Genomic DNA, 19,776 nt, shown 5'->3' with positions numbered 1-19,776 from the left:
AGGGATGATTTTCCATACGGTCTTTTAAGGGGAAAACACAGGTTCTTTTCATTTAGTAGTTTTGTCATCATCTAGGGTTTTGGGGTTTCTTTATGGAATTTTTTGCATCTTACCTTCCTTGGGGCCAGAGAGTATGAAGACCACTCGGGAGGTATTTATGGACTTGACTAGGAACTGTTTGTACGACTTCTGCTCACATTTCATTACCCAGAACACAGTCCTATAACCATCTTGACAGGTTCCCAGCAGAAAGACTGGGGAATGTAAACCAGTGGTATTTCCAGAAGGCTGGGGAAACAGATTTTGTTGAATACCAGCAATTTGAGATGTGGGTTATTTCCAATTTATCACCATTATAAACAACTCTGAGATGAACACTATTTTATTTAAATCTTTGTTCGCGTTCTTAAACTTTTTCTTTGAATATATTATTTAAAGTTACAAATTTGGGTCAAAGATTTATTTTAAGACATGTTTAAACATTTTGAAACTGCCTTCTGAAAATCTGAATAATTTTTTTCTCTTGCCATTGTATAATAGTAATCGTTTCTCCATATCCTTATCAATAAATGTGCTCTTTCAGAATCTAGTCAATTAGATATGAGCATTAATTTGTTTCTTCAACTGAAAATAATGCCTGTTCCACAGTGTTAGTGTTATTATCAGGTTACATGATTGTGAACTTGAATTATAAATTAGAGTTGTGCACATTCTTGTTATTATTTTGAGAAGGAAGTTTGGATATACCTTGAATAGCTGACATTCATTTCAAGTTCTTTCAAAACCTTAGTGTTTTTATTCTATTACCAAATTTGGTGTTTTTGTTGGAGGGGAGGTACTGGGGATTTAACTTAGGGGCACTCGACCACTGAGCCACATCCCCAACCCTATTTTTCGTATTTTATTAGAGACAGGATCTCACTGAGTTGCTTAGTGCCTCACTTTTGCTGAGGCTGACTTTGAACTCGAGATCCTCCTGCCTCAGCCTCCCAAACCTCTGGGATTGTAGGCATGCACCACTGCACCCAGTATTACCAAATTTGAAAAAATAATTAAAGTCTTCTATTTTCCAAAATGTCCACTCTTCCCATCTCTTAGTAACAAACATATCTATCCCAGAGTAAATGTGGCCAGGGCAGTCTATTATCTAGGGCTTTCCTCTCCTTCAGATATTTCACAGTGCTGGGCACAGGTCATAAATCAGTGAGGACAATACACAACGTTGTCAGCCAAAAGCTGCCTCCTATTTTGTGTGCTCACCAATGTCTCTAGACTGAAGAGGGAATGGGGGTCATGTGGTGCAAATCTATTGGTTCTCTTGCACCCATTCTTGTCCTCCCTTCTAGATTAGTCAAGCAGTAGCTTGAGAATCTGTGTTACTGAGTCTCATGAGTCTATGTTACTGTTTTAAATGCAATAAAACTGGTTGCTGAGCAATGATCATCAAGGTCATCTATCACTAACATACAAATAGTATTACCATAGAAAAGAAGTAAGAATAACTCACTACAATGGCACTTCATTGTTGCAAGGGACTTTGCACATAAAGATGGGACCTTGAGTAGGCAGATCATTAAGCACCTTGAGATGGGGAGATTAACTAGACAGGTTGGGTGGGTGGACTCAGCCTAGTCACATGAGTCCTTCACAGTAGAGAACCTCTTCCAGCTGAGGTTGAAAACAGAGGGAGATGTTGACCACAAATGAGTGGTAGGAGATAAGAAATATGTCTGACTTTGAAGATGAAGGAAGAGGTCTCTGAGCCCAAGATTGTGGGTGGTCTCTTAAAAGCTGGGTCCTCTACAGAGTGGAAAAGGCCAGGACACAGATTCTCCCCTAGGAAGGGATGCTGCCCTGTGGACAACTTGAACTTAGCCCAGTGAAACCCTCTGCAGGTGGCTTCTAACCCCCAGAACCTAAGACAGGAAATTGTGTTTACACTACAAGATTTATGGTACTTTGTTACAGCAGCAACAGAAAGCTAATACAAACCCTCTGTTGTGAAATGCTACCTCTAGAGTGCCTTTCCCCTTTATTTACCATATCGTTGTTTTGTTCTTGAACAATAGATGGTGCTAAGCATCCATGTTTCTAGTGTTGTCTGCCAGTTCCTCTAATCTAAAATAATTAGGACCATATGACGGCAGTTGAAATAGTTATTCACCAAAGTCTACAAATCACCATGTTACAGATTCAGAAAACCTGCATGTGGGGAGTGAGGAAGGATAGGATGTTGGAGATTTGGCTGCTAAATTCAAAAGTAACTACTTATTAAAAATCCAAAGAACAATGAACCTGATTTTCTGTTTGCTGTATCAAATTGCTTACATCTCTTAAAAATATTAACATGTGAATAGCAACTTCCCTTCAAAAATATGGAGCACCCTGAAGCCACACAGGATATGAAAGTGAATTGGAAATTAGACACTACTGCAGGGGAAGGATGTTTGCAAAGGAATTTATGCTGCTGCTGTTTGTTTTTATCTTATGTGGTGTGGTGCCATGCTTAAGAAAAGGTAGCAAAAGATGGCATTCATGTTTTTTCTTGCAAATTATTTACTACATGTTTTCTTACTAGTGCTGACTTTCAACAAATGCAACATTATTAATATTTAGTTCCTACTGGACAAGGCTATTTCTTTTTGATGATTTTTTTAATAGTATAAAGTATGTGTATATGACTTTTATAGTTAATTATTATGACATTTGAAAGCAAGATCTGCACTGAGTTTTTTAACCACAGTTCTATACTCAGTTCTTTCTAATTTAATAGAACGGGTGGTTAATCAATCTTGGATTTGATGACAGGTGGATAATGTAGCATTTTGACACTCAAGCAAACTCATTATAATAAAAGGAAAGATGGTGGATTCTGATTGTCCAGGAAGAGATATGGTTGGAAAGATGTGGGAGCCCTGGATGATCTCAATATCAATACAATCACAATTTTATGTATTTCCTTTTCTAAACAGCACATGATACATAGTCATTTTCTGAATAAAAGCAAGCACAACTCTGTGGGATGAATATCTTTCCACTGAAAGTGAAGGTAGGAAATACATATCCACGCAGAAAACCACACCTTGTGGGAACTGAACATTAAACTGTATGAAATTCTGAGACCATTGACTAGAAGCAGGTAATGACAATGTCAAGGAATCATCATATAAAGTCAAGGAGACATCTCTTTCCATCTAAGTAAAAGCCTTCGTCTTCTCTAAGCATGGTTCAAGATTTTACCTGGAAATCTCCATCACTCAAGGGCTAGTCTCAGGAAGAGTTTGCTCCTATATAGATTAAAAAAGAAGAAGAAGAAGAAAATGAAAAGAAAAATTAGATCAAGGGAAAAACAGTGCATATGCACAGTGACCACCCCAAGTCACTGTTTATTCTGAGCATAATCGTTTTCTACTGGGACTTTTGAATTCGTGCAATTAAAGAAATGTTTTCAGAGATGGAATCATTGATTGAAAGCAAGTAGAAGTCATTAAAGGCCACACACATACAGAAAAATATTCTTTAAAAATTAAAATGAAGAAAAAATCTAAAATCTACTTAAGAAAGGAAGAAACCAGAGCTAGGATTTCCAATTGAGCAACCAGGTACTGCCAACGGATTTAATTGCCAGCATGGTCACAAGTTCGAGGCCAGCCTCAGCAACTTAATTATCAGCACCCTCATAAGATGTGAGAGCATTTTATGATATAGCCAATGTCAGGAGCAAACTATTTCCACAACCAAATATTAATAATGTACAGAAAGTGTTCACATTGTTTTTATTACTTTCCTTGGAATGGGGTGCAGAACTGTGTGAGTTAGGGGAGGGAGGGAAGGTGCAGAGATAAGTCCTATGAGTGAGGCCGGAGGCTCAGAAAAGCTCTAAGAAAGCAGTTCTTTTAAAAATGACATGAATGACCACCAGAGGGACTCCAAAGTTCACTCATTGATACTGTACTTTAGGCAACTGTTTCAGAAGATGCAGAAGGTTCCTATGTGGGATAGGAACATCCCATGTCTATTTGTTAAGATATAGATAAAATACAGCTATAGGTATTGTATTAGCCATTAATTCAGAGACAGATACTCAGCTGCTCAAAATTGAGTGTTCACGACAGTCAACAGTGGGGGTACAAACAAACCTCTTCATTGATCTGAGGCATTTGTTAAATAGCTACATTTGGCCTGCGATCCCTGCTAACTATGTAAGACCCTGTCACGCAGGTGCTGTTTTATTTCTCTGGATTTTCAGTGTCTCTGTTCTGCCAGAAGGTGTTGCTCTAATATAGTGGGGCTCAGAGGACAAAGTAATGTGGAATGAAATGTGGTAAAGCTGGATAAAGACGTAAACTGTGTAAGTATATGGGATCGGGGCACAAAGATACCCATTATGTGGGGGAAAGAGAGCCTTACTGTAGTATGTCCCCACTAGGAATAGTTCAGCAAAAGGTAAACATGAAATATTTCCCCAGTGATATTCGCAGCCATATAAACAGTAGCCTCACTCTCCTTTTCATTAGCTCTCCTTTCTTAATAAAGGAACTTCTGTACTGTGAAACTTGGGCAAAATAGAATGATCTGTAACTGTTTTATAACAGGGTATTGCATACATGGAATAAAAACTGGAATTTAAAATCAGCAGACTTTTTTATTTTTTATTTTTAACAAACACAGCTTTGCTTTAATGTGTAAAATCCCATATGTTATAGAAACAAGCCCAGTGGATGCACTAGGGAAGACAAACTAACAAAGGATTACGAAACCAAAAAACAGACCTCTTTTCCAAAAACTTAGGATTCTTCTGATACTGGCAAACCCAATTCAAGTTGAACACATCTTTTAAAAATGTCAAATGTTTAAAACCACTTATTAAAAAGAATGTCTTTAAGCTGAGTTATATTGTAATTTTACTCAGACCAAATTAATTTTACTTTCAACACTCAGACCAGAGCAACTATTTTTTTTAAATGAAGATGTTACATCACAGGAAGCAAAATAAATCAAGTTTTTACAATATGGGACTACAGCTTACACCAAATTAACTTGGCAAAGAAAATAATCAAGAATAAACCAAGGTCACAGATAATCCTGCCTCCTTTTAGATAATAAACATCAACCTTTATTCTTTCCATATATATGTGTATTTTTATTTTTTTATTTAAAAATTTTTAATTTGTTCTATTAGTTATACTTGACAGTGGAATGTATTTTGACATATTGTACAAATGGAGCACAACTTCTCATTCTTCAGGCTGTCCATGGTGCAGAGTCACACCAGTATTGTAATCATACATGTGTTTATATATATTTATTAAATAGATTTAAATGCATACATACATGAATGTGTGGTATATGTGTGTATGTGTACATATGTATATATGTGTGTGTGCATATAGATTCATATATATGTATATTTAACCAAATTGGTAAAAATGGATCAAAGGTATTTGGAATGCCCTTTCTACCTATTTCCCAGCTTTCGTTTTACTTGCACTGAAAGTCTGCCCAGATGTGGTCTTATCCAGAAAGTTTTCTCTGGCCCTGGGAGGAACACCTCACGTGCCTCACAGAGGACCTGTCTACCATTGCACATACTGTACTGCAAGTAGTGCTATGTATTTGCTTAATGCTGAGCACCATGCCTGTTAGGTAGATATTAAGTAAATGTTTATAGGACTGGGTTAGAATGAAATGAATTAAGACTATGTGATCCAAAAAAATGGGTCAAGTCATTCTTTAGCAATCAGTTTTGGGTTTCCCTCTACTACCAATTGAAACAATCTTTGAAGGGCTTTGTGGAAAGTCAAAAATCCTGCTCCTCACAACAAAGTAAACAAACTCTTCAGGGACGTGTTAACCAGTTTTGTTTTAATCTTGTGCTGGGAATTAAAAGCTGCATAATAGGTAAGGAGGACTGTGCCTAGGGTTTAAAATTGCCTTGCTATTTTCTTCTTCAAGGAAGAGGGAAAGGGGGTAAGTATCATGGTTAGTAATCAGATTTCACAGTTCTGAGAATTCCATGGAATAAGAACTTCAGAAGAATGTAAAATACATCCTGGGAATAAATGTATTTTGTTTTATCTAGATATGTGAGTGATAGGGAAATACTTGTATTTTGAACTCACTTTAAGAATATTAAGCAAAAAGCCGGGTGCAGTGGCATACACCTGTAATCCTAATGCTCTGGAGGCTGAGACAGGAGGATTGAAAGTTCAAACTCAGCCTCAGCAACTTAGTGAGGCCCTAAGCAACTTATGGAGACCCTGTCTGAAGATAAAATATAAAAAGAGTTGGGAATGTGGCTCAGTGGTTAAGTGGTTAAGTGATAGCCCCAATATCAAAAAAAAAGGAAAAAAATCCCTTATGATATTGCCATAACAGTTTAGAGTTTAAGGAAGTTATGAGTTTTCAGTACAATATTTTTTCCAAATAAAAGTCAGAAATGTAATTTATTCTATAAATATTTTATTTTCTTCATTTTTCACTAAAGTCTATTATTTTTTCCTCCATCACAGCTCCATAATGGGCACCCTTATTTACATCATCACTTTTGAGATGTATGGAAAGATTTCTGATAGATCCAAAGAAAGCTCTGATCCAAGTACTACATCACAAAGCATTTTAAAAGGAAATATTTGTGCTTATTTCATAAATAACCATTTTCTCTTTTATATGGAGTTACAAATTAGTGTATAATCTCATGACAGCTTTTGTCGATCCAAAAAGAAACTCAATAGTAAATTTGATTATATTTGGGAAAGAGCAAGTTGCTTATTTTAAGGTTATTCTTTCCCAACTATTTCTAGGTCCTTAAATTGTGGTGAGCAGATAATCTGAATGATAAGTAAGCACCATTACCCTCAATGTGGACATTGGATCTTTCCTCTAAAGTAGCAGCCAATGGAACACTGCTTCTAACGAGTGGCTACATCTGTGTAGTACACTGATATGGAGTGTTACACCTTGTGTTTTTATTTATTTAAGGGAGAACTGTTTCCAGTAATTAAGATTGTGATGTGGTCTGGAAGAATTTTATACACTAATTTATTGAAGTGCAAAGCAGGCAAAGCTGCATTAACTTTATGTTAGGCAGGCATGCTCTATTTATTTAAAAGCTACTTTGCCCTGCCTCCTGTGTCAGGTACTGTTCCAGCTACTTAGGATGTGTATGTAAGCCAAACAGAAAAGGACCCCTGCCTTTGTGGAGCTTACATTCTAGCAGAGGGGTCAAGGGACAGAAGCCCTTGAGGTTAGAGCTTGTGAGCAAAGGAAAAGGGGGTGGGCAGGAAATGGAATAAAAGCCATAGAAGGGGCCAGATCATGTGGGCCTCACAGGACCCTGTAAGGACTTCACTCTTCAGCAAACAAGAGCCACAAGGCTGGTTTGAGCAGAGGAGAGTTATGATCTGGCTTACTTTCTGAAAAGGATCCTTCTGGGTGCTGTACTAAGTATATATGGAACCAGCAAACATGCCCTTTAGGAGCTTGTTTAGTAACCCAGATGAGAGATGATGATATCTTGGGCCAGTGTGGTGAACACAGAGATGGTAAGAAGTGTTTGGATTCTGGATAATTTTGAAGGTAGAGCCAATAGGATCTCCTGATAGATTAAATAAAGACTGTGTGATGGAGAGTTCTGGATAACTCTAAGGTTTTTCATCCAGATCGGCTAGAAATATGGAGAATGGGAAGAAATGAGTTGATGACAACAGATGTAAATAACTCTTTCAGGGAGTAATAACAGAAGAGCAAATAAATAGCATTCTGATCACAGGAGATATGGAGTCAGGAAAATGTTATTTTAGGTGAGAAAAATAATAGCCTATTAATAGGCCAATGGGATGATCCAACAGAGTCAGAAAATGCAATGATTAGGACAGAAGGAAGAATTTCTGCTGTGATATCTTTGAATGGTTAGCAGGACCCAAGAATCCAAGGTTCAAGTGGACAGTTTGGTTTTAATAGGAGAATGAACAATTTATCAATGGTGACTAGAAAGAAGGTAGCATAGGAGACATGATAGGAATTCAAAAGGTCTTTTGGACTCAGAGCTCAAGATTTATCTGCTATGTTATACCAAAGGAAGAAAAAAGCAGTGGTAATCATGAAATTAAGCCATCTATTCAGATGATATATATACCTTTAAATACCAGTGAGAGAGAGAGAAATATATTGGGAATATAAATATCAGTAGGCCCCCTCTAATCTTCCATTGGGTGTGTGATGTATCATTCGTAAAGTGAGACTAATATTACCTGTGGTGCTCTTATTTCAGGATTGTTTCAAAAGAAACAATGTACAGTCACCCCTTCCCACATCTGTGGCTTCAATTTCTGTCGTTTCAATTATCCATGATCAACCACTGTCTGAAAATATTAAATGGAATAGTCTAGAAATAAGCAATTCATAAGGATCAAGTGGTTTGCAGTTGCAAGTATTGTGATGGACCTCACCCAGTCCCACTCCGCCATTCCTGGGACCTGAATGGTACCTGCCCAACAGAGCCACACAGTATATGCCCTTCACCCACTGGACCTGTCTTCATTATTAGATTGACTGATGTCGTATCACAGTGCTTATGTTCAAATAACCTTTATTTTACTTAACAATGCCCTGAAAGTGAAAGAGTAATGATGTTGGCACTTTGGACATGCCAAAGAGAAGTTAGGAAGTGCTTCCTCTAAGTGAAGAGCTGTTGACCTAAAAAGGAAAGAAATCACAGGCTGGGATTGTTAAACTCTTTGAAAAGTTACTGTTACCGTAGACCTATTGTTACTAGTATTCTCTTACCTAATTTATATCATAGCTATGTATGGAAAGGAAAAATATATCGTACATATGCAATTTGGTCCTGTTATTTCAGGACTCCATTGGGGCCTGGGAAATGTATCCTCTATGGATGAGGGGAGATGGTCTATATGCAAAAGATGCTCCAAAAAACAAACCCACTAAAAAAGAGCTATAAAAAACATACTGTAGTACTCAAGGATATTAACTGGTCAAGTCCTTGTTTACCTATTATCTCTGCCTGGGATACTCTTTCCCTATTTTTTTCACTTCTCCCTTCTTTTATCTTCATCTCAACTCAGAGATGTCTTCTCTGGCCATGTTGAAGTGACCCCTATTCCCAACACTGTCTTATCCATTCTCCATCCCATTACTCTATTTCATTATCTTTTTTTTTTTTCTCAGAACCTGATTTATTATCTTAGTTAACTGTATTAAACATGAAAATGTTGGGTGATGGTCTTCAAAATTTATTAAGATATGGTCTCTGTGCTCCAGATACTTGTTGTCCAACATTATGAAGTGGAAAGAGTTGTTTTAGTAATGAGCCTAGGAAAATCTCCAATACCAAGGTCAAAGAGAAGATTAAGGGAAAGGGAAAATAAATTTACATTTATTGAGTGACTGTTCCTTCCCCCCAAAACCTTGAGAAATAAGCATTGTTAACCTTTTTTTTTTTTTTAAATAGATGAATTTTAGGGTAAGCACACTGCTCAAGGTCAAACAACTAGTAAAATGGCAGATCTGGGATTCTAGTCCAGCTTCTCTCTTAAATCACTTTGATCCCATATATGTAAAATTACACGTGTATGTGTTTGCACATGAACACATGTCTGAAAACTTTAGCCTCAGTGGCACTTTGGATGATCTTATCTCCATCCTTTTCTACCTTTTGTCAATAACTTTGATTTATTTTCTACAGGAACCTAATAGGAATGGTCAGTAGCAGCAGCTAGACAGGCATTTTCAGAGGTGTTTGAGGAGGCAGTTTCTTCAGGGCTGAAGTAGCAGCAGAAATTTGCCCCTCCACAGGTTGCCCTTAATGCCCAACATATTGCTCATGATTAATACAAATACACTCTATAAAGTAGTTAATTTATTTCAAAGTAAGGATGAGGAAATGACTTGTTAACTGTGCTAGAAATCATCAGAGCTTAATTTGGTAGTAGTATCAGGAATCATTTTAACACTTTTATCAATAATAGAAGTTAACTCATCCCAGGTAATGTACTAGTATTTAGAGCATATGATGATCAGAACTTCTTATAGGGTAGGTACACTATTATTAACTTCTATTTTACTGATGAGAAAACAGAAACAAGAGAAGTAACTTGCTTAAATCACACAGCTAGAAATTGGTTTTCAAACCTATAACTTAACTTTGGTAATTTCTCCTTAGAAAATCATCCAAAATAAATAAATCCAATTTCACTCAAGTCCATTTAATGAGCATTTATCCAACTCTTAGCCCACCCAGAATCTTACCCCAGCCCTCTTCCTCTCTTACAGGGTAGGAGACATATACACAGACAGAGTTGGTACAGGGAGAAATGTCCCAGAGGTACTTTTTCAAGTTTTAGTTAAATTAGTGGTTTCTAGAGTTGGATATTTCATTATCTTCTTAACACTTCTGCATGTATGAAATCATCTTTTATCATTATTTGCCTCTTCATATATTGTGGTTGTCTGTCTTCCTATCCTGAAATGTAGGTTCAATTTGAAAGAAAATCTTCAATTTATTCAGCAATTTTCCACCAGGACCTAGACCAGTGCCTTACACATAGTGGTCCCTCAATAAATATCTATTGAATGAATGATTGAATATCATTATTATTCTAATTATGGATAACAAAATAAAATGTAAATTTTAAAGATACACTAAAAAATTATTGCTATTGTAGGTTTGATATTTGGCTCTGCACATATGTAATGTATGACTCCAATTCGGAGTGAGTTTCCAAAATAGTTTCCTAACAGTTGTCTTCTGTGATTTCTCCCAAGATAAAAATCCTATTTGATGTGCTTAACAATTACATTAGTCATCATTGTGACAACACATGATAGTTGTAGCAAATTGCATGTCTTAAGAAACATTCAATAAATATTAAGAAAGGAGACCTGTGTCTTATTTTAATGCCTCCCTTCTTAGAGCATGTTCATGCCCTTTCCTTTCTTTTTGCCTGATTTCGGTGAAGGAATGCTATGACTTAAAGGAATATCTAAGGAGGGAGGGGTGTATGGAGCCTGAGCCCTAGACACGGTTACGACTCTCCCAAGAGATGCTCTTTGACCACCAATAGTTTGTGTGATGTGTGTGATGTATGTGGTGACTTCCACCATTTCAAGTGCATGGAACTCTTCAGGTCTTGGCCTCCACAGATCCAGTTATTTTTGAGGGAGACTAGCATGCTCCACACACTAGAATTTGTCACAGAAAAATTAACACGCAGCTTTTGCTAATGGGTAGACAGGTAGGCAAGGCGAGAATAGACAGGGTATGTTTGATAATAGATGGCTATAAAATGATACAGCAGATTGGTGGAAGGACTGTGGTCTAACTTCACCCCCAATATTCTTTCCTTCCCTTGTTAATTGATGTTGTGTGACTTGTGGTTATTTTTTTATAGCAGAACATAAAATTTCTTATTTCAAATACAATTATATTTTACTATCTTTCCTTCCTTATATCTCTCCTTCCTTCCTTCCTTCTTTCCTCTTTTCTATTCTTTCTCAAATGCTATTTTTCTGCATAATGAGGCCTTTCAAGGAGACTGTAATTGGTCCTTCCTCAAATCCCACCCCACCCCAAGGTAGTATAGAGTAATAAAAAGTTGATGTTTCCTACATTTCTGTGGAAGAGATTTTCATCATCTGTTAGCCTCCTCTTGTGAGCATTCAGGGTCCTGTGTACAACTGCAGAGATAAGAACCATGAGTTATGCTGTAGGGTTGACCCTGACCATGATCATGGCCCATGGAGCAGCCATGTGAGCAGAAATCTATCATTCTCCTTTTCTTCTGAATACCAGGCATCAGAGTCTAAAAAGGTAGAAAATCTTATTGAATTCTCTTAATACACTGAGAAGATATATTCAAGGAAGGCTATGTGGATTTGAAGCAATGAAAATCAGGTTCATTTTTCTCATGGAACTATAAAACGCAGCTGCCTCCTTATCCATCATCCATATTTCCAGCCTCTGTGCACGCTGCAGCAGCCCTTACCTCTATGATAACTGTTTACCTGCCTTCCTCTCTATACTGTGAGTTCTTAAAGAATAAGTTATCCTGGTTACTTTGAATTCCCAGGGCTTACATAGTGTGGATCACATAATATGTAGGGAGTAAATGTTTCAGCAAGGAATGAATGAGTTACTTTAGAAAATATTCTTATTGAATTCTGTTAAATTTAAGCCATACAATCTGTGACTGTGCCCTGGGACTGCATATCCTTATTGCTTCTTTGGTGGATTGATTCAGAAAACTATAGTCTTTAGTAAATAGTGCTATATGAAAGGTACAAACTGCAGACAAATTCACATCAGTCAGACTTACAAGAAACTGTACTGCCTGGCCACCAACAGGCAGTGAAAAATCCAGAAACAAAATTACAAGTATGTTTACATGGAACATAACCATTTTTAAACTGCTTTCACTTACAAGAAAAAGTGCTTCTGTTCATGTGTCTATCAATATGAAAGACATATTCCTGCATAAACATTGCAATTTTGATCTCTTATCCATTCTTTTAAATTGTAATTTTGATTTCTTATCCTTTATTAGGGGGGGTAATGGGGATTGAACCCAGAAGCACTTAACACCTGAGTCACACCCCCGGCCCATTTTGTTATTTTTTATTTTAAGACAGGATCTCACTAAGTTGCTTAGGGTCTCACTAAGTTGCTTAGGGTCTCACTAAGTTGCTTAGGGCCTCACCAAGTTGCTGAGGCTGGCCTTGAGTTTGTGATCCTTCTGCCTCAGCCTTCTGAGCTGTTAGGATTACAGGCAGTTCTATCCTTTATTTTAAAGAAGGAAAAGTAAAGTTAAAACTATTAGCAAAATTCTTCCTGGAACCATCGTTTATGGTTGATACCAAGGACATATAATTTCTGATGATGAAGTCAAACTAATAAAACAAAGAAATGAAAATAAACTAAGTATGCATCAACTGATGCGTGGATAAAGAAAATGTGGTGCATGTGTGTAACAGAATACTATTCGGGTATAAAAAGAATGAAGTTCTGTCAATTGCAACAACATGAATGGAACTAGAGATTGTTAGATGAAGTAAGCCAGACACAGGGAGACAACTACTGCATGATCTCACTCATTCTAAAAACACTGATTTCAAGGAAGTTGAGGGTGGAATGGTGGTTACCAGAGGCTGGGGAAGCTAGGGGAGTAGGAAGAATGGGGAAGGTTGATTGACGGGTACTAAGTTATGACGAGACAAGAGTAAGAAGTTCTGCTGTGTCATTGCAGAGTGGGATGACTGTTGATAAGAGTATCGTACTTATATTTCAGAAAGCCAGAGAAAAGGATTTTGAAAGTTTTCACCACAAAGAAATGATCAGTGATTGAGGAAATAGACATGTTTAAGTGAGCTTAAATGTTGCACAATGGGTACATGTTTCGAAACATTACCTGGTACCCCATTAACACGTACATTTTTAAATGGTTATATATTATCAGTTAAACATAACTTTTGAGGCAGGTACTAGGGATTGAAGTCAGGGGCACTCAACCACTGAGCCACATCCCCAGCCCTATTTTTTGTATTTTATTTAGAGACAGGGTCTCACTGATTTGCCTAGTGCCTCAATTTTGCTGAGGCTGGCTTTGAAATGTTGATGCTCCTGCCTCAGCCTCTGAAGTCACTGGAATTACAGGCATGCGCCACCACACCTGGCTAAACTTGACTTTTTAAAAAAACCTAAGGGAACATAGAACAGGTGTGTTTCAGTGGAGTTTTCCATGTCACCCCATTCAATCGTGTCCTCCAGGTTTGAGAAGAGCCACTACTTGAACACCTTATAAAATCAGCCTGCTGGAGGAAAGGGGGATGAGAACAAGTGGAATGACTGTGCCTTTTGAAAGTTCTCATCATTGGATAGCAGTATTTGGGTCCAGAGGAGGGGACAAGACCAGCCAGCACTAATTTACAACAGGCTCACAGAGCACACACAATAAGCTCATAAACTAGCCCATTACTTTGTTCCTGACCTCAGCAATGGAAGGTTGATCTGATTGCCCAGCACATGTGAGGGCCAGGGGTTGGGGACTCCACATTCAGAGCACAAGGGGACTGGGGGATCCATTGCTGGTCATACAAAGAATAAAAGTAATGAGGGTAGAATTTTAAAAGAGAATATACTGTAAACTGTTACTTCCTCGTAGCTTTTGATAGAGGACTTTGTTTATTTGTCACCCCTCTCCAAACAAAACAAAATCCAAGGCCGTGAGGATGAAGATAGGATGGAAGTCTTCTATAAACAGTACAGCTTTTCTTAAACTTCAGGACGTCGGACACAATCTAGGTTGTCGTGCCAAAGCCAGCGCTTATGTCTGACTTACAAAACTTAGAGAAGATCCTGATGAATGCAATGCAGATTGTAAGATTAATTAAAGGATGACAAATTGGGTAACCTGGCACAATTCATCCTAGGGAATAGCTTTGAAGGTATAAAGTAAAATCCTATGACATGATTCAAAGTTAACCATGGATAGGAGGAAAATGTGCAAGATCTGTTATATGACATAGTGACTCAAGTTAATAATTTATTATATTCTTGAAAATGGTATGAGAGGGGATATAAAGCATTCTCAACACAAAAATGATAACTCTGTGAGGTAATACACGTATTAATTAGTTGGACTTTGTCATCCCACAGTGTACACGTACTTCAAATTGTAATGCTGTCCATGGAGAATACAAATGATTGAATCTGCCAATTTAAAACAAAAGTTTAGTTGGGCGTGGTGGGGCATGCCTGTGATCCCAGTGGCTCAAGAGACTGAAGCAGGTGAATCATGAGTTTAAAGCCGGTCTCAACAATTTAGCAAGGTCCTAAGCAACTCAGCAAGACCCTGTCTCTAAATAAAAAATAAAAAATAAAAAAGGGCTGAGGATGTGCTCAGTGGTTAAGTGTCCCTCAGTTCAATTCCTGGTACTACTACTACCAATAATAATAAAAAGAAGAAGAGTATAGAGGGAAAAGAGGGGTGGGAGGGGTGGGGGGAAGGAAAAAATAACAGAATGAATCAAACATCATTACCCTATGTAAATGTATGATTATGCAAATGGTATGCTGTTACTCCATGTACAAACAGAAACAACATGCATCCCATTTTTTACAATAAAAATAAATTAAAAAAAAAAAGATGAAGAAGAAAAGTTAAAAACCAGCCACTAATTTCCTTTCCTTCACTTCCTTTCTTCAGTCTTAAATCTACATAGCAGCTACAGTGTGTAAACACTATGTATGAACTCATCCTTCCCCAGGACAAATCAGTCTTCCAGTGTCTTTTACCTGAGAAGTAGGTCAAACTCTCCTGGTAACATGATTCCCTTTGTACCTCAGAGTCAGTGAGACAGCTAAAGGAACTAAATGAACTCTCTCCAAGCCCCACCTGCAGACACACAGGTTTGTAGAACTTGGCAGTGACATTCAGTTACAGTCAACTTCTGCTTGGTCATGTGAGTTGGAAATACTGATTATTAAGATTAGAATTTTTTTTTTCCACTCAAGAACCTTAAACACACAAAATAGACTGGAATTTAGAAGCATGGGCCCAAATAGCAACCATAAGAGAAAAAATTCTTCACATCTTTTTATTCTTAATTTAATGAAAATTGTTTTCAAGTCTCTTATATACCTAATGGCATTTTCAGAGTCTTTAAACAGACAATTGGATTTCGTTAGTCTTGTATCTGGCTTGCAAATCAGCTCAAGTCCATTCTCTTAACCAAATGGTTTCACCTAAACCCAAAAGCAGAGCCTGGGACAAGAACGGGGCAGTGGGGAGTTCCTTTGAAAGGTGAGAAAGGAAAGGCAGAGCAAGATGGCAGCGGAGTGAGATCCTCCAGTGATCATTTTCTCACAGACACACCAAGTTGAACAGCTGTTCATGTACCATACTACTTCACCAGAGCTAAAGAAGTCAGGTGAGAGACCATAGTGCCTGCTTTTAGTATTAACACAAGGAAAGACTTCTGAGGAAGGCAGGAAGGGAGGAGTTGTCCTTGTCATCACTCCCTCTCCCCCCAGCACTAAGCAGCCCTGCTCCCAGGGAAACACGTCCCACTTGGGGAAGAAGAAATAAGTCCAACCCTTAGGTTTGAAACCCAATACAGGCCTGCCAAGGGAATCCCAGTAGTGAGCAAAGCCCCATGACCCCTATAGCCCACCCAGAACTGCAAATTGAGCTGCTAGAACTGTGGTAGGCTAGGTGGCTGGCTGCAACCACCAGCCCTCCTCCAATCTTGGTCAGCAGAACAGGGAACAGGACTCCACCTGCTGGGAAGCAGGGCATGAAAACTAGGACAGGGCTTTGTCTGGGAGCCCATGTCAGTGAGACCCAGCACCCAGGAGAAACTGAGGTCCCCATAAGCAGGTCAGAACTCACAGAGCCTCTATACTAGCTTTTGTGTCAGGCAGAAACCTGTGTACTGGTGGGACAGACCCACATTTTGGCTGCATCAGGAACTGTCTCCAACACCTGTTCTTCACCTTCTAGTACTGCCAGGTGTGGCACAGGCCTTTGTGCACACCTCAGCCTGTTCAGGTCCTTCTGGTTGTGAGACTCAGGCTCAGCCGAGATGAACAAGGGACAGCCTTCACTACATTTTAGGCAGTATACATGATATGGCGCAAGACCCCATTCACTGGGGGTAAGACAGGTTGGTAAGCACAAGAATTTCCCCTGGAACTTGGAGTTGGATCAAGTTCCTAACCTAACACTGGGCAGATCATAAATACCTCCCATTCCTAGACCTGCCTTTGGATGGAGGCTCTGGAACAGCTCCAGTGCTGGGGTAGACATGCAACCCCAGACGATTGGACTTCTATTCCAACTAGCATAGCCTGTGGCTGGCTGCAGTGGTCTTGGGCCATGAGTCCACCTTAACTCTAAGCAATTCATAGAAGCATGGGCCATGGTCCTAATCTAGTGTTGTACTGGCCTAGGTGGGCTGTTGGCTCAGGGTGTGACACAACTTGGTGGCATTTGTGGTCACAGGTGTGACATAGGAGTTTGAGGCTGGTCCATCCATGGTAACTCTGTCCAGAGTCAGGCAGAATCCTGTAGTGTCTGACTATAAGCCAGTTACTGTGGATGAAACATCAGGGAATATCTTGACCCGAGAGAGAGACCTGTGGGGACAGACTGTTCTTACGAAATACTCTTCTGTTTCTTTCTGAATAACACACTAATAATATTTGGGACATATTTCGGCTTAGAGTGCCCTCTAGTACAGAAATAGTGACACATGCCAACATCCGACTCCTGGAAAAAGGATGCTGAAGTGGATCTCTCTAAATAAAAATTATGAGAATAACCCCTATCTTAAACTAGTTTAAGTCTCTCCATATATTTCCTAGTGACTCCCCTGGAATGCAGAAGATTTCAAAACTAAAAGCCATGAAACAACAAAAACAAGGCATTTGGTAAAGATGAAAATGTGGTTGGTAATGTTAAAAGTAGTGACACAAAGAGAAGGGTTAAGTGACTTATGGACAGTCTCTGATAAACGTCTGCACTTTTGGAGGAGTCTGAGGTCAGTTTCTCTGAAATAGACTATGAGATGGAGATGTGTTTGCAGCTCAATTCTCTAGGGAATCAATCACAAGCGAGAAGGAGAAGCAGGAGTAGTCAGAGATAGAGGCTGAACTCCAATGCAACAAAGCCTTATCTAATCTAATGGGCATTTTCCAGCAGGATGACCCATTACAGTTGTGTGTAAGTGAGGCAAGAGGAGTAGGCCAGCCCTTGTATGTGGTCTGCTTCCAGGAAGGTGTATAATATTGGGCAAAGATGGCTTACTTAGGCCAACTTATTCATGGAGAGTCTAAATTATCAGGTATCAGCAGCCAAAACTCACAAGGTGGAGTAGGAGAGATGAGAACTTCAGTTGTGAAAGGGAAATCTGAGCACCCAACTCTGGTTTCTACAACATTAAGTGACAAAGCTCAATTTTTTAGGTCCTTTTTGTTTTTAAACTATGCTTTCATTTCTGTGAAGCTTTAGTGCATGGCCATTAATGGATTTTCCCCTAAGATTCCTATCTCGGTTTTTTCATATATATTCATACTTCCCATTTTTTGAGGTTGCTTGAATCTCTTACCTAACATGGGAAGAGAATTCATTCTTTGGAGCATTAAGGAGAAGAGCAAGAACACTAAATGATTAATGTTGGAAGAACACAATTAGTACAATTAGCTTTAATATTCACAGACCCATTAATGTTAAATCAATATTGAGCCTTTCTATTTATGAATGAATTCACTAAAATGTATGAATCTTGTACCTAAATAATGAATATTGATTCTTTCTTTATGAGAACTTCAGAGAGTATTACATCCATGAGAACGAGACTTGGATTAATTTTTTTTTTTTTTTTTTGGTACCAGGATTGAACCCAGGAGCACTTAATCACTGAGCCACACCCCCAGACCTTTTTGTATTTTATTTAGAGACAGGACCTCGCTAAGTTGCTGAGTCTGGCTTTGAACTTATGATCCTCCTGCTTCAGCCTCCCGAGCAGCTGGGATTACAGGCATGCAGCACCGCACCTGGCTAATTTCTATAAGTAAAGGAGATAAGTTGTCAAGGCCCAGAAGATACATAGACTGATGTGACAAAGTAACTTCATGGGAAGTCTGTATTTGTGGCTTACTGATACAAGGATGATGGTTGGAGCAGGAAGACCCAGTTATGACATCTGCCACTTTCTGGCTCTGCTGCCTTGTTACCTTGGATAAGTCCTTAACCAGTCACAAATCTCCTTTCTTCATTCCTAAAATGAAGATTGTATGCTCAACCCCAAGGGTTGCTATAAAACCAAGTGAAATCACGCATGAGTCTCTCGTGTTAGTGCTTGGTACAGGGCAGCCATGGTTTTATGTTTATTACAGCCAGTCTTCACTTACTGCCTGAAATTCTGCTTAGTCCCACCTGGCAATGGAATGTAACAGAGACTCATGGATATGGTTCTTTCTTTTCCTGCAACACGATTCTAGGGACTCGAGAGCTGATTCAGGAATATGCAAAGGAAAAAAAACCTAGGACTCAGATAGAATCCTTAGCCAGAGCCAAGGATTGACTAGGATTCCTAGTAAATCAACGCAGGCCCAGGGTTTTTCCTGCCTGCGTCATTCTCTTACCAGGGGATCAGACAGAAGGCCTCTGCCAAGGACTCGGCTCTAGGAGGATTTGGTTAGTTTACTATCACTTATGGCATGTGGTAGGTGCTCAGTACGTGTTGGGTCTCCCTGTGTCCTTTGGTCTAGGAATGTCTCTTGAACTCCTCAGAGTCCCAGCATAATTATACAGAACTCAACCTGCAGTTCCTCAAAGCACTATATCAATGATTGATGGAAATTCCATACATTGTTGGTTTCCAGTTTTCTGGCCAGGACCTTCAGGTGCTAAATATTACAGTCCTTTGTCGGTGTTGGATCTCAAGGAGGGCACCCTTCTGACACAAGTTTAGCTCCAGGGAATAATATTTCTGGTTTTAGGTCAGTGTGTAACAAAAACTGTAAACCCCCAAGCAGAATGTGGTGGCAAATGCTGGCACCCTGGGGGGCCTTTTCAGGGGCCTGCACTTCAAGTCTGTAGTCTCCAAGCACAAAAAATAATCCTGAATTAGATGTGTTCTTATAATCTAGGGAAGGCCTTTAAAAAATGTTGGAACAAATAGTGTCCCAAATTGGTTCCGTAATTAAGGTATGCAGAGCTTGGCTTCAAAGATCCCTTACGTCTGTTTTAAGGGATG

Source organism: Sciurus carolinensis, chromosome 4, assembly GCF_902686445.1.
Source record: "Sciurus carolinensis chromosome 4, mSciCar1.2, whole genome shotgun sequence".
NCBI lineage: Eukaryota > Metazoa > Chordata > Mammalia > Rodentia > Sciuridae > Sciurus > Sciurus carolinensis.
This window is presented reverse-complemented; position numbering follows the sequence as displayed.